Below are 17115 nucleotides of genomic sequence, written 5' to 3'. Positions count from 1 at the left end.
TTAATATGTACTTACTAAATATGATGTTCAGCTCCTCAAGTCAAAGGACAAGCTGAGGTCAAGGGAGTTTGCACCAGCTGAGGATCTGGCCACTGACTTAAAAACAGACAAAAGGAAATACCGTCCAAAGCTGACTTCTCTATTACAGTGCTTCAGCCTATGTGAAATGCTTTGAGGACATGATATTGGGATTTTATTTTATTTTTTTTTTTTTTTCCCAAGAGGATCAAATGCAAGAAATAAATAGGCATGCAAAGTCTGCTTCCCAGGTTATTCGGGTTTCGGAGCTCTGTTGTGTCCTGCTGCAGAGCCTTTCCTTTTGCTTTGGTAAAACATCAGAGTGTAGAGGGTGACCCTGTGCACTTGTTTCAGATGAGTGTAAACAGAAGATGGTATTACTTGTCTGAATGAAGTGGACTATCCCATGGAGGAGAATAATAGCTGTCTCCTAGAGCTGTTTTTCTCAAAAAGACTAGTGAGGACTTAAAAGTCAAAATACCCAAGAAGAGGGTGAAAGTTGATTACTTTAAGGATTAAACTGTTACCCTGGTGAAGTCAGCAAATACTGTTTCTAAGCAATGATTTCAGTGTCTCTTGAGCACTGTGAATCTGAACCGTGCAATTGGGAATGTATTTCTTAAAGATATAAATATAATTTTATTAGTTTTTTAAAATGTTATTTGGTGTTTTGACTTCAATAAAATACATTCTGGAGTGGTGTATAAAAATCAACTTGTGCGGAGAATTTCATCTGCACGTGTGTTTTTGAAATATGTAAAAAGCTAGAAGTATGTCATTAAAAAAAATCGTACAGCTCTTAAATTTGCATCAAATTGCAAAGAATTGTGTTCTGTTAAAAATGTACTTGCACTTGGTGGAGATTTTTCCCCACTTATCCTTCCTTGGAAGAGGCAGAGGAAAGCACTGTTGCTCTGGTAACGTCTAGTTAGGTAGGGAGCGATTTTTCACAAAGTCTTGATTATTATTTCATCAAGAAAGTAGGTAGATATTAAAGGTTACCCAGATGGTTTATATATTTCTATAATAATCTTGTTCATAGAAACTCTCACAAAGAAAATAATTAATGATAAACATACTGTGATTCCCCTAAAGCAGTGACTGTTTTAAGTTGAAATCCCATAATGGCTATGACCTCTAACCCTGATGTAACTGTTTCTATCCTAGCTACTAAAGTGGCTGCTCATGAAAGGCCATCAAATACAGAAGTAAATGCAAAGGTTAACAAAGTTAGTGGACCAAACAAACTTGATACTGAGAATGAACTTTCACATGTAGCAAGAAAATAAACACCACTCTCCCAGACTGATCTACACAGGAGGTTTGAGATGCCAAAATATTAAACGTTATTAAGCGCATAATCTCTATTTTACAGATAAGTGTTTACTCTGGGGGTTACCATCCTTTCATATTGATAAAATGTCTTCACTCAAATTAAAGAAAAAAAAAAAAAGTTCATGCACTAGTGTGTTTTCAGCGAGATGTTTTTTGCTCCAGACTCCAAGAGACCATTGGTAATTGGCTTGGGGAAGAGAAGGGATTGCTTGGAGATGTGTAAATCTTAAGCAGTTTTTGTGTGTGGCCCAGTTATTAAGATGTCATTTCATTTTTAAACCCCTCTCCAAGGTGTAATCTTTGCATGATATTGCACTTCAGGAGTCTAATTTTTTAAGTGATGGTTATTCTTTTCAAATTTTTAGTGTTCCATTTCCCTCCATAGATGGGGAAAATGTAATTTACCTCTCTAATGCATTGTCTGTTGTGGGAGGTTTTTTTGCTTCAGAAAAACAGATCACTACGTGAAGCTTTGCTGGTTGAGTTCAGCAGGACAGGACTTTGTAGTTTGCAAGCACCAAGCAAGCTTGCAAAGGAATAGAGGATGGGCAGGTTTGTATGTGGGATGTACCGTGTATGCACTGCTAGCTAGAAGAGGCATCCTTCGTACGTACAGTGATTTCAGCCGTCTTTGAGGAACAGTGTGGGATTCAGTAGTCTGAAATTTATAGCCCTCCCCCATGCTGGCAGAGAGACACCCACCAGCACCAGGGTGTCAGTGGCTGCTGCCCTGACCTCCAGCCGCCCACGGCGTCCTTTGGTGGGATCCAGCTGTCTCCGCTGACCTCAGCACAGCTGCACCTCCTGCCTGGAAAAGCAAAATTCTCCCTCCTTACTCAGAAGTGGTCCTTAGCATTAGGAAGAAAGTTTCCTTTTTACCATCATGATCCTGTGAACATGCATAAGACTGCCAGGAAGCTAGTCCCAAATGGGAGAACAAAAAAGGCAAGCTCTTTTTACGAGTTTTGAAAAGAAAAACAAAAGCTTTCCCATTAATTTAATCAACTTGGTATCCTAAGCCCCAGTTAGAGAAGGACATTTTTTGGGTTGCTGTGGAATAAATAATTCAATGATGAAAAGAGAAAGAAATGTTGATTATATATAAAACTTGACAGTTGAGGAAACTATTTCCCTGGCCTACAAAGTTGTTTTTCAGGTAGATCAAAAAGAGTTATTTAGTTCTACACAATTTCCAGTTTTAACAACATTAAATACCTTTTCTCCAGTTAGATATCAGTCTTTGAAGATTTTGAAATTGTTATTCCTGTGGGGAGGAGGATATTGAATAATTCCTACCAGTTATGAAACTCAATATTCTCCAGATGGTTATTGAGACAAGCTTTTATACACCATTGTAAAACGGGTTTAAAATATCCTGTGCTGTGATTGACTAAACAAGTCACATGGCTACTGCATACAAGTTTGAACTTCTTTTTCAACTAAATGACCTTATTAAAACCATAAACAAAAATGCTACTTAAAGGCTGGCTTTAAAGCAGCAGCTATAAATCCTAAATGTATTGTAGTACTGTTCTGTTATTCGTGCTAAAAAGACAAAAAACTAGGAAGGCTATTCTGGGTATGAAATTATGCCCTTAGTAATCAATTTGTTTAAAAAGATATAGTTCCATGTGTTTTCACAGTCCTCTCACTTTTTCTTCAAATGACTTAACAAAATTACATGCATTCACAGCCTAAGTAATGTCAGGTCGTGTCAGAATTTGAGCCGGCAAATGTGAAAGAGCAAAACCCTACAGTAAGAATGAGTATTCCTCGAGCAACATTTTGTCTTCTCTTTCAGGAGAAAATTTGTGCCTGACGTGGTTCTAGGCATCGTTCACCATAAAACTCTCACGCTCACCTGTGGTTTAGGGCCCATTTGCGCTGAAGCGGTAAACAGCTCTAGCAAAGACTAGGCAACCCGCGTAACGTGAACAAATAATCCCAGGAAGGGGGATCTTGCCATCTAACTGGTCTGGCTGTTGTGGGTGGCAGCGGTTGTTTGGCAGAGCTGGCCTGGTGCGCGGTGGGAAATCGGGATTTCTCATCCATCTGGCTGCTAACGCTCTCCCCCTGCTTCTGCTGCTCGCCGTGGGGTGGCTGTGCCTCGCTCAGCCGGGTGGGATCCCCCCGACCTGTCACCACTTCTCCTCCTCTTGCACAGACAGAGACTGCAGCACAAGCCAGAGCAAACAGAACAGAAACAAGGGAATTCCATGGGAGAAGAAAAATTATACTTAAGATGTCGGCTCCCTGACCAGTGCTTGCACTGCAAAGATTGCTGCACCTCAGGGGAGTAACAGCAGGCACCTTTCACTCTCTGTCTCCTGTACCATAAAAACATGCCTACCAAAATGCATTTTTTCTGTATTCATTAGGATGCTGCTCCTGTAAGTTTCCTACCAGAAATGGCTGCATTTCAAAGCAACTAAACTATCCCCTTAGGGTTTATGTGTGGTTTAGGAGTCCCAGTTTACAAAATTAATTGTCCCTATTCAAATAAGCACATGATTCAGTTTAGGAATTCTTTGTTGCTGTTTATGGATGTCTTTTTTTTTTTTTTTTTTTTTTTTTTTAGGGTGAGAAGCTACAAAGGTAAATTATAAGGGGAAAGGCTGTGTAAGTGCAGAGTGTTTTTAACATTGAGAATAACTCTGTGGAATACTCCTAAAGCAAATGAAACCCTGGCATTTCCCTTGATAGGAACCAGCACTTTTCCCTGTCACTTTTGCATTGCATGTGGCTTATGACAATGAAAATATTAGAGATTAGCATTAACAAAAAGAGTTTCAATTAAAAACGTAGCAATGGGAAACATATACAGGGATTTGTATTTCTTTAAGAAATGTATTTACATGAAAGGGAAACAGGAAGACCCATAAAGTGGTTGACTCTGGTACTACACTTAAAATCAGGCTGCTGAGATTTTTTTGAGTGATTTTATTTTTTCCTCTTCAGCAAATATTCCAGTTGTAGCATAACTCAGCTCACTTATCAACACTTATTTTTTTTTAGCTTATTTAGTGTGCCTGGGTTTCAGAGTTTCAGTTTAATATTGCTAACAGTCTTAGTAAAAACCCCAGGATTAGCAGTGTATTTGAACACCTGCAAAGTTCATTTAACAACTGGAATAGCAAAAGTTGCAAAATTCAAAATATATTTAACATATTTGTAGTTTGAATGTTAACCACAGCTGCTTAATGCTGTTCAAGAGGCTTGGAATGTACATATTTTATACATCCCAAGGAATAGCTATGATTGCTGTCCTTTCATGTCAACTGTTTGATTTGCTGAAAGATGGAACCAAAAATACAGCGGAAAGGGGCAAGTCTGGGAAGAGCTGCCAGGCGAGCAAACTTGTTTATTAAAAGAAAAAAAACCTATCCAAGTTTGTCATGCTTCTGAATCTTAATTGAATTCAATAGGAAATTGGGGGATGAATAAGAAAAAAAAAAAAAAGAAAAGAAAGAAGATAAAAAGAAAAAAATAATAAAGGCTGACAAAAAAGAGAGAAAATGGTTTATTGTTTTACTGATTACATTCATACTGATGAGCTGTCCTTTCATTCAGCTATATGGAAGTCTTAACAGATGCCTCATACACAGCTATGAATATTTGACGTACAGGTATTTTACTATCCTTCCACAACCAGAAGTTTTAGTGGATCATTCACAAATGTTTCAGAGAAACACACTTTTCTATGATCGTTGGTACCGACAGTATCGTTTTCCATAGCAGACTCAATGATTAAGCCAGATACACTACACTCACTTTTCTTCTTCATTTTCAGCTCGTTCCATTTCTAACCAAAACCATCACTATGCAAAAATTCTTTAACATTTAATTTTCTAGGAACTTTTTGGTCTTCATCTCTTAACAGACACTGGAGTATCAGGCAGACATGGAAAGCCTGCAAAGTAAACACACACTGTACCCTCTTCTCTTTAGTTTTGTAGGAGCTGCTTCCTGACTTCTTTGCTAATTAACAAATGCCATAGATATTCAGCTGAATTTACCGGCAAGCAGGGTATATGTCTTGCATTCTTAAATTTCAAACATGCATCTAGAGTAAAAAAAGTATTGTAGAGCTTTAAAAGAAAAAATCTACAATAGCTATTCACACACACCTTTGAGGCCGTATGTATCTTGGGCAAACCGCTGAACAAGCAAAAGCTGAAGAGAGAGTAGCGTTCACATACCTTAGTCTAGACTTCCGTTGTGCCCAGTTTGAAACATCAACTTGTTGCTTAGAAGCAGCATGCAGGAACAAAAATGAATGGGGACAGCAGAAAAGTTGAACTACTTTGTGGTGTGATCTTCATCACCTAACATATCTCTACTGTGGGGGACATTTTGAGAGGAACTGTTAACTTTGCTGTCTCTTCAGCCTAAGTAACATTTGGGATAAAAACCTTCATCTCTTTCTATGATGAATCAGAATATTGTGTCCCATTTTTATGAACATGGGTCTGATCTGGGCATCTTCATTTATTCATACGTACTTATTTCTTTAACTACAGCTGCTCAATATATTGAGAAAGTCAGTCACACTGAAAAAGCTCTAGACATTTCAAAATTCAGCATGCCAAGAGCTTAGTAACACAGGTGGCTTAGCCCCACACTCCATTCACTGCTTTCCCTGCAGAATACAATGTCCAGATCAATGTTACTATTCTGATACTCAAAGCACAGTATGAATTTGGCTACAGTTAGATGACGAATCAACACTTCCCTTGAGAACAGGACTTCCCACCAACAGCTATATTTTTCTGGAAGAATTAAATTGTGCACATTCCAGAGAGGTGTTTGAATGCAAATGCTAGGGGAAAAAAAGGAGAATTCAGAACAAAATCCAAAAAATAACTGTGTGATGTAGTTTAGCTCAGTAAAATCTGGATCACACGGTGTTGAATAATTTGGCTTGAAGTACTGAAAAATATAGCCAAAACTCTTTAAAAGTAAGTCTACAGCTTTACTTCAAACATGCCACTCAAGTATGCATTTAATTACTTTTTCCAGGATCATTTTTTTGCCAGCATCTTGAATAATCAAGCTTTATATTCTTATTTTATATACCTAAATATACAGATGCCAGACACACCCATCTAACGCATAGAACAGTCAAGCCTTTTGGGGAGGACAAAAGAGTGATATACATAATAATGTTTTAAATTTTTAATTTCTATTTTAGATATATTTTATTTACTTTATAAAGTTTATAGAAGTCATCTTCTGTGTAATAAGGTAATTCAATGACATGTTGTCAATACTCTTCTAATTTTTCACAACAGGAACACACTGAAAATTGATACTTGCCATATGCTGATGCAAGATTATGTACATGTACAAGTATGAGAATTTCAGCTATATTAATTAATAAAGTATATTCTCAGTAAAACAAAATAGTAATAAAGCATAAGTGGCGCATTAATAATTATTGAAAAAAACCCCTCTGTTTAAATTCCTGTCTAAACCAACATATTTTCGCTATTTCTGCTTCCTCTGTCTGAGCTACAGCATGCTGCCTAAGTAGAGCTTTTGCTGCCTTTACTCATATCAATGACACTTATGGAATCTGTCTGTTTTGGCCCTAAATATGATACACGTGTCTAGGAGACCAAGGGAATCATTTATAGCTGCAAGTTACTCTTTGCAATTTAGCTCAAAATCAGGTAGATGACTATTAAATTATATGTTAACTGTAATCAGGTTATTCCCTCACTTTTGAGGGCTTGAGTGCATTAGTGAACACTTTTGCATGTAATTGTCTTATTTTATTTTGAAGCTCAGTCTTTGAACCTCTTTTGGACTGAAACACCCCACCGGCCCTCTTCCAGATAAAAACGTGCAAGTTCCACAATCTGGAACTAATTGTCCAGACACCATCTGGAGGTCCTGTTCCTTGGTAGAAGCTGCTGTAATCCTGTGGCTTTCAGAGCAGAAGTGGCATTTTACCGTATCCTTAAGCTCTCAAAATATTTCAAAAATGTTTCAAAATATTTCCAAATATATCTGCCAGCTGGGGGCACTGGGAAGGTCACCATGTCTATACACACTGGCATGCCTGTATGCAATACAGCCTGTTTCAGGTAAATACTGTCCCAAATGAGAAGCTGGGCAGGGCATTGGACAGACGTACTGAGATGGGCGCAGTGTAGGTGAAATCTCCTGAGTCCAGCTGCATAGTTGTTCCAGGGTGTTGCTTCTTTTATTTTTAGCACTTCTTTTTCTCAGGCAAAATGCAGAGGTTCTGTGGGTGGCTGATCCTTCCACAAGAACGTAGCCCTAATTATGTCCTGCCTTCTGGTATGTGAGGAACCCCCACAAAATGGTGCTCTTCTCTAAATCCTGGACTTCCCTTTCATTCAACAGGCCATTAATTTTTCTGCAGGAAAACCCTTTATGGGAATGGGTTTGGCCATTAACAAATACCTTACATGACAGGTTTCCAACTTCAACGTTTCAGCTACTTAAGGATTATGATGAGAAAGCAGCTAAGGACAATCAGTGGAAAACTCATGCAGAAAAATGAGGACCTCAGGATTTCTTGCATTATGTTTTTGAGTTCAGGAATTCATTGCTTTGGAGAGAAAAGTATTTGAGCCAGGAAAGGATGGTCTTTTGTGCCCAGCCCCTCAGTTGCTTATAACAATTTGGAGTTTTTCTAAGGATTACCTTGGTCCTTGTTAAACTCACAGGCTGCTTATTATTTCTGAGTGGAACATTTAAACCTCAAGCCAGTGCCCACCAAAACCAGCTAAAGGCTTTGCATTTTCTCTAATGGGTTTCTGACTAGCCACTTAATGGTCAAGAGGAAAAGTCTTTTCCTCTGTACCATCTACTCAAATTTCAGTTTTTGAATGATTAAAACTTGCTCGACCCAAAGTCTGCTTTATCCAGAACAAGGCTAGACGGTGCCTCTCAGTGAGAAGTAATTCCAGTTCAAAACACAGTCTACAGCCATTCAGTGGTTGGTCAGTCTGGAGGGGGAGAAATTGCACAAGTGCTTTTCCAATACAGATTTCTCACATACAAAAATGTCCAAAACATTTGCATCCAAACTTTCAGAAAGTCAGAGTGGAACACTGCAGTCCAAAAAGTGAATTTCTAGCAAATTTTATCCATGGGAAAATTGGAAATAATTTTGTAAGTAACAATAGCAGCAGCTGTTGCTTATGTTGCTCCCCTAATAATAAAATCCTTTAGGAGTAATTAACCATGTTCAAACATGAAAATGTTTCAGCCAAAAAAAAAAAAAAATTAAAAAAAAAATGTTTGCTTTACTGAGATTCCTTTTACCCCCAACTGGTTTTGTATAATTAAATCTATCTACAAGGAAATGTCTTAGAAGTGTTTTTGGTTGTTTATTTAAACTTTTTACTTTTTCATTTGTTCCCTCTACATGCTATCAGGCCAAATGCTGCTCTCAGTCATGAAGGTTTGAATGCAGGATTACCGTATTAATATCAGCCACATGAAAGCCAGCTCCAGAGACTAGAGAAATCTCTCCAAGAGGGCTAGGTGAAAGCTGTTATGACATTTAACACTGATCTTCAACAAAGGTTGTCTTTCTTGCTGTTGCTTAGCCATTTATGAACAGATTTACTACCATTATCACACTGACAGTAGTTACTGTTCCTTTAACCATATTGGAGTGTTTTCATACTGATAAAATTTCTCCTCTTTGCCCAAAGCCCCTCTATGTTTTGGTGGCAGCCAACTTTTTTTATCCTATTTTCTCACAGCAATTTGCCTCATTCAACAGAAGCCACAGCCCCACTGGTAGGTTCATCTAGACTGAAGATATATCTAAAAATCTGCATGAAAAAAAAAGTTAATTTGAGTCCTCCAAGGGTGTTTAAATGATTCTTGAGATAAATGAAAGTCAAATGAGACACTGAAATTTTCCTAAAAGAAGCTTTGAAGAAATTAGTAACTGGTACCAGACTGGCATCACTTAATCCATGTCAATATTGCTCAGTAGGTCTCTTAACTCTTCTGCACTGTCAGCTTCTCTGACCAGTTAGTATCATAATGCTATCATCACGAAGTGAACATTAATATTTTTATCAGCAATATGATTAACTACTTTGGAAATCTCATTCTTGTCCTGTGAATTGAATTACTACGGTAATTTTGTGATCCTAGTGAATGCAATACATGAAAAAGAAAAGGAAGTCTATCATTCATCAGACTTTCCAGATATAAAAGTAAGTAGCCAGCTGTCATGTATAGCTTGTTAGGTGGAAACAATCTTAATTAACATAGAGCTAGCTGGAGCAATACAGGCATTTTCTCTTTCTTTCTTTCTTTCTTTCTTTCTTTCTTTCTTTCTTTCTTTCTTTCTTTCTCTCTCTCTCTCTCTCTCTCTTTCTCTCCTTCTCTCTTTCTCTCTTTCTCTCTTTCTCTCTCTCTTTCTCTCTCTCTTTCCTTCCTTCCCTCCCTCCCTCCCTCCCTTCTTTCTTTCCCCTTCCCCTTCCTCTTCCCCTTCCCTTTTTTCTTTCCAAAGCAGAAGAATGACTGGGATTTTTTTCCAGTGGTATATTGAAGGGAAAAGGTAGGTTAAGAGTTTACCACTTCTGCTGTGAGCAATAAAAAATTTACTCACTTATATGGCCTGAAGGCCTGGAACAGTTTGTATTTACTCATTATTTCATTTCTACCAGCAGCTCCACTTTTTCATTAAACATTTTCAGCTCGCTTTTTCATCTTTACTGTCTCATGACTCCTATGATCTCCTTTCCTTGGGAAGGGTAAAGGATTTGTCTAATGGCTAACAACTGCGAGATTTCTCATTTTTCTGCTGTGGGTTTGGATGTATTGAAACATTCAGAAATAAAGACATTATCTCTGCTCATTTGGATTTAAATTAAGTATTTGCTTAAGAAGAAAATCCTTATTTCCATCATGTTCTTGGGATGCACTAATCCCACTGGTTCCCCAGTCCTACAGAGATACCAGCAAAAAATGGGACTTTAAAAGCAATTATTCCTATATAAAAAGCAGATAGGATTCTGACACCTTTAAGGGGATCATTTCATAGCAGTAGTAGTGTTTCAGTGGGACCATGAATTTAACTGGACAGTGTTTGGCAAAGCATTCACTGCTTCCTTTTATTCAAACTTTTTTCAAAAAGTGAGCTGGACCATAAGACTAATAGAGCAAGGACTTACTAAAAATGCACATTCTCTTTTATGATTTTCACTTTAACTGTTCCTCCTAAGTGCACAGTATGTTCTTTCACCTTACTGAGCATGGTACAAAGCCGCATGGACCACACAGGGAATACTCTCTGGGGGTTCACTGCTGTGTGCTCCACTCCCAGAGCTCAGCTACGTTGTCTGTGAGTACTCTGCAGCGCAGGCAATAGTTTTATCAGCTAACATTCATGCTCCGTGCCCTTTATTGAGGCTCTGTATGGCAATCTGATGTAGTGGACACCGAGTTTGCATTACCAGCACATTTTTTCAGAGACCAGATATGGTTCAGACCAAGGTAGGGCAGAAGCTCAATAGCCTCTAGCAAGATTCACTTCTGAGAAGAGTTAGGCAAGCTAAGCCTGGTAAACAAGTCAACATTAACACTGTTTCAAGTACAGCTTCCAGAAGCATTCATCAAAAGCTGCTGAAATGCCGAAGAAGTAAGTCAAATTGAAAATTGCCTGTTCCGTTGTGCTTCATTACGGACAAAACCTCCAATAAGCTTTGCTCATTATGCCACAAAGGTTCATTATTTTTGCAGTGCAGTAGGCATGCATTTTCTTACCCAAGAACGTATTTTTTAGTCTCAGCATTTCCATTTTGACATTAGAAAAATATACAACCAAAATCTATAAGACTTTGATTAAATGTTGATACAGCTGATTCCAACACAGCCAAAGCCAGTGACCATACATGGAATCTAAACAACAGCTAGTAATTACTGTGTCAAAGGCATGTATACACTGTGTGTTATGTTTCATTGTCTGGCATGCAAATATAGACTTGGTTTCCTTTGCACTATTTCCAAAGTATAAAGAAAGCTAACCAGAGAGTTCTGTTTCGTTTACACAAAAGAACAAGGTTCAATCATGTTTGATAAGTTGCAAATTACTGGTAATACCACAAGTGTTGTTACAGCTGCTAAGAGTGGTCAGGAGGATGTACAAAATACAGCAACGGCATGAATCAAAAGAAAAAGTCTAAACAATTTTGAATGATAGTGTATAATACTTCTAACTTTAACTTGGTGCGAGAGCTTGTCAGCAGCAGCTCAGGCAGTGGTGAGATGATACATGTAATAAGTTGCCACGTATGTATTCAGTATTCTGTGCTTCGGCAGGCTCCCCAGTGACTTTGCTCCTAAGAGGAGCAATGGTTGAAAAGGAAAGGAAAGGAAAGGAAAGAAAGAAAGAGCGAGAGAGAAAGAGAGAGAGAGAGAAAGGAAGAGAGAAAGAAAGGAAGAAAGAAAGGAAGAAAGAAAGAAAGAAGAAATAAAACTCCAGTGACATACGAGACCCTTGCACTTCTTCAATAAATGCGTTTTTAAAGTTTTCAGCTTAGCAATTCGCCTGTGCAGATTTTCACAGCTGAGTACATCCTTTTCATTGCATATCTGAATACGGTACATTTGTCAAGTCCTTCAGGTAGAACCCGTCTGTTTTCTGCAGAACGTGGATGTCAAAAGCTTCACCTGGGGTGGAAGAGGTCTCAGAAAAGGGGCATGATTTGGGAGGCTGTGTAAAAAGTTCATGCGATATGAGTCCAAGATTTGCCTTATCTAAATCTTCACATTCTTGACACAGCAGATGAAGTTCCCTTGCATAGGGAAACCTGAACTAGTACCTTGCTGTATTCTATAACTGACTTTCCAGGAAAAGTGCTCTAGGAATAAAAGTCACTGGAATCTGGGAATGCTTCTGGTCATGAGACAGAGGAGCTTCTGCTCTGTGGGTCCATGCTCATTGCCTTTCAGAGTGAATTAGCCTCCTTGTCTGTGATTACACAGGCTCATCTTTTGAAATATTGGAAGGCTTTTGGAAGGAAGTACTCACTGGGGCCATACTTAACTGTAAAGAAGAAACCAGGACCAGGATCCCACACATGGATATCCATAGATATCCATACTGTAGCAGTGGTGGTTTTGTCTTTTCTCTTTATATTTCCATAATTTCTTAGTAGATTTAGGTGGTATTTCATATTTGCTAAAAATTTAAAAGAATGTGAAATTATCAACAAAGAAAAAGACAGACCTATCTGTATCCATCTGACACAACAGAAAAAAAAGTATTCCAGGAAAGCTAAGTATCAGTAAAAACAATGCAAATACTGTAATGTGCTTCAAATACTGTGAAAATATTCCAAAACTGCTGCATAGTGTTCAGCTTTCAATGATAATCAAGAGGAACAGTACTGACCTGTGTTTTGTTCATAGCTGGAAGCATATATGAGGAGGGAAGGAAGGAAGGAAGGAAGGAAGGAAGGAAGGAAGGAAGGAAGGAAGGAATTCTGAAAAATAGCACTAAGAAAAGTCTGTGTTTGTGTCAAAATGAGCATAGAGTTTCTTTGGGGCCTGTTAATTAGAATAAGGAGAATACAAGGAAATAATTTTTTATGAGGAAAAGTGACCAACTTTCCTTATTACAGAAATAAAATTAGAAGACTGAAAAGCATAACAAGTAGAGACTGAATAGCTGAAAAGCAAGCTAACACCACATTTATCTTTAATATCTCAGGATTTTTAAATTTATCTCATTATCGGGGGGCAGGAAGGGGACGATGCTTGTTTCCAAATATGAGAGGTTGGAAACCCTGTGAATGCATCCCAGGAGTGCTGGGCATTATTCATACATCAGATGACTGTGATACTCCAAAACCTTCATGTAATTACAATGCCCAGGATTTGTGCATTTTTAAGCAAACTGTTTCTTCTGTAGTCCTGCCTCTTCTGTCAGGATGTCCTCCACAACTGGAACAGCTTGCGCTGGGTTAGCCCCCTGGGAAAGTTCTAATTTACAAAACCCTGTTTAGAAAAATCAAATCTATTTAAAGGCATTACATTATAAACATAAACTCCCTAATGAGCTGTAGTGAAATGGCTCTAGGCTATAACTTGCAAAGTTCAAATGATTTAGCCGTTTTCTGCCATGTATTATTTTCATTTAATCTGCATCACAAGGACTGTAAAGAGTCCAGCTGTTCAAAGTGAGTCTTAAAGATTCCTGCCAAATGTGAAGGCTTGTCCAATTGTTCCCTTCTTTACCGTCTTTGGTTAAAGACTTATTAATTGATAGATCAAATGTTTCCTAAGTTTCCAAAAAAAGAAAAAAAAGAAAAAAAGTCAACATTTCTAATAGAAATGCAGATGCTAAGAAAGATGACATTTATAAAATAGACAACCCGAGGTCACAGAATCACCAGGAAGGAAGGAAGGAAGGAAGGAAAAAGAAATGCACCAAATATTCACATGCCTGTGCCCTGGTGTAGTAGAACAATCTGTGCTTTCATGTTCAGATCTTCACCCCTTTGAGATCATGGGTGTAACCTGAGGATGCGATTAGCCTCTCTCTTACCTACTTTACCATCTGCTGGCTGCAGTGCAGTTTCTTCTCTCCTATACCTCCATGAGAGGCAGTACAGTCTCTTTGTATAACAATTAACTTCTACTATGTTGAACTCTTTCTAGGAGATGTTTGAGAAATCCCATCTATCACCTTTGTTTAGAAGCAGGGCTAGAGGAAGTGATGGAGGACACACAGGTACTCCTAGAAGAAATGCAGTGTTAGTTGGAGAATGGACTGATGACTAATAGGTATTTCCTACCATTCTTTCAGAAACCATTCTTCTGTTAAATGCAGGCCTTGGTTTGCCTCAGGTTAGCTTTAAGTAATGGAAATATCCACTTTTGAGAGATTTATTACCTAATTCTGTAATAAAAAGGTAGACTATAACATCAGCACTATGTACCATTGATTACCTGCTCTTTTCAACACTTACTTTCAGCATCCAGAAAATGCAAATCTGTACCTGTTACAGGATTTGGGATTTTGGTCTGGTCAAAATCACTTGACATGTTTAAACATTAAAAAGTAATATTCTGAAATGTGTAAATGTTAAAACCACAACTTCCACATAGTAATGGAGAATAAATATAACAAACCTAGTCTGTTTAATAAATGAAATGGCATAATGTTAACTGGAAAGGTGGATTACATTCATTTAACTGCTTCCTATTTTAAGTATTTATTACAAAAACATTGTATGCTGGTGGGTTTTAGAATGCCCTTATCAAAAACAAGTATAAGGACACAATTTTGACTTTTTATTTTAACTTCTTATTAAAGAAATATTTGGTTTGTGCAAGTATTCCCTCTACTTATGATGTGGCATTGTACTGGAACTGGTAACACAGGTTCAGATGGTAAACTTTGGGAGAAGACGGATCAATTAAAAAAATGATATGGTAAAAATTGTGGTTCCATTTTTCAGCTCAATTGAAAACCTTGTAACAGGATCCCATGATGAAGTTAAATACAACTGTACTGGCATTTAAACTGCATAAGGATTGTTTTATGTTGCTAGCGTGGTGTAAGAGGACGAGACACAAATGAGAATCCAATCCAAGATATACCGTGATATGTATTCTTTACAAAAGAAATTAACTCATTTTCCTGATCTTCACCTATTTTCTTTGGTTGTTTGCCTACAATTTCATCACGCGGCAGGCATATGTAAAAGCTATTCAGTTTTTGGGACACAAAACCTAGTGCTGAATAGACTGCAAATATAAATGAGTTTGGTGGCCCCGTCACAACCCTGGAAGGGAAAAAAACCAGGGGATTCACTACAAAACCACTATACAGCTCAATAAAATGTGCAGTTCTGCTTTTGAGACTGTCAGGCATATTACATATCAGTACTGATTTGAGGGCCAGATTGTTGGCTATAGCTCAGGAGCGCTCAGTGCCATTCCAGCTGCAGGGCACAAAGGCAGCTGTAAGCCAAGTTTGCACTCCCCCTCCACTAACACTTAGGAGACCCCTCTCCAAATTTCCCTCTTAACATAATTTAAAATACTCTGAGGGGTCGACAGCTCTAGGAAGACGAGCCAGAACCCAAAGATGAGCTGTGCATGAGGAAACCCGAAGCACACTCTATCCTTCAGTTGCAAGGGTAGCTTTAAAACCACTCTATTACATCATGAATACAGTAGCACTGTAGCATTTGGAACAACTTCTTCCATAATGATTTAAAAATTGAAGATTCCTCTTCCCACTCCTCCAGTGACTTGCCAAGCATGAATTAGCATAGCTCTGCAAGGATAGAGAAGCACAAAGGTACCTCAGTGTGCTTGATTCAGACTGTGGGTCTAGACTTTAGGAAGGCTGGGTATTGCATGTTTCTCCTGCCTGTGTGATTAACTTCTTGCTTTCAGGAGGACTGTATTCACACTTACCAAGACAAAATTGGACTGTATACTTCACTACAGTGGTGGACCAAAATACACAAGTTCAATTTTAATGACCTTGCTTCGGTACACAAACAGAACTTGGTGTCCCTTGATATCAGACCTGGCTTTTCCTCCATAAAACTAGCCCATGCAGCGTTCCACTGCTACTAGTACTTGAGCCAGCTCTGGTGTAATGTAATCTAGACCTTAGATTATACATGCTTCCGCGACCTGCTTCCAGCTCATGTAAATCAATATAGTTCCACTGAGGTAAATTAATAATCGAAACCCTTAGCTCATGAGTTGAGCTACAGTGCTTTGACCAGGCAATCAGTCTTTACTTCTATTTATTTGGTTAGAATCAGGCAGTGCTAATGAGATTATAGCCTGGGGATTAGGAAATGCCTTTTCAGAAAGGTATGCTGAATTGAAGAGAGAGGACTGACATGCTAACCATACACAATGCCAGTGGAACACGCTGACTAATTTAATCAGATTAATGAACTGCGGACCACTCGGCATGTGCTCCAGATAACATTGTGCAATAGCAGTGGCCATAAGAGAAAACAGTACATCTAAACCAACAAATTATGGAGTTGATCTTTAATTTGTTGTGTTGTGCAGTTACAGACATGTTCATACTTTACTCAAGTGCACACACACACAAACAAATATTAATCACAGGGGTTTTTTTGTTATATCTTTGTGTAAATACACTGTTGTTTCTTTTTCCTGCAACTGGACAAATTTAACTTCATCCTCCCAGAAAAAATATGTCTGCTATGCTGTTTTTAATTTACCATCTGATCTGTTTTTTGGAATACAAATGCCTGGACTTTAGAAGAGTGTTGCTTACTCTACTGTTAACACTGGACACAAGTTGCAGTTATAGAATCCATCCTCTGGGTGTTTATCAAGTTACACAGATTAGAAGTGACTAATAGTTATGAGATAAGAAACCTGAAAATTTCATGTTCTTCTTCTCTGGTAAAAATGGTTTGGGAACTAGTGAGAATGGGGATTTTTATTCTTCATTCAGATAAAAACTGGAAGTAGAAAATTAGGATCAAAGAGTCTCTAAGGGAGCTATATCAGTTTATAGTAGTTGAGGGGTTTGCTTCTGAGTTCCTGACATCTCCCAGTCTCAGGCAGAAATGAGTACGTACTTCCAGTACTTCATAGAAAGGATAGCAAACTCAATAGCGCCTAGAAAGACAAAGGTGTGAAAAGAATTTCTAAGAATTTCCAGGTTAATGAAGATCAATGCAATGTTTCCCATGGGAAAAAGGTGCAGTTCGAACAAGATCACACTTTATTATGTAATCAAGCAAAGTT

This window comes from Grus americana, chromosome 2 (genome assembly GCF_028858705.1).
Source record: "Grus americana isolate bGruAme1 chromosome 2, bGruAme1.mat, whole genome shotgun sequence".
Lineage (NCBI taxonomy): Eukaryota > Metazoa > Chordata > Aves > Gruiformes > Gruidae > Grus > Grus americana.
Note: the sequence above shows the minus strand (reverse complement) of the source record.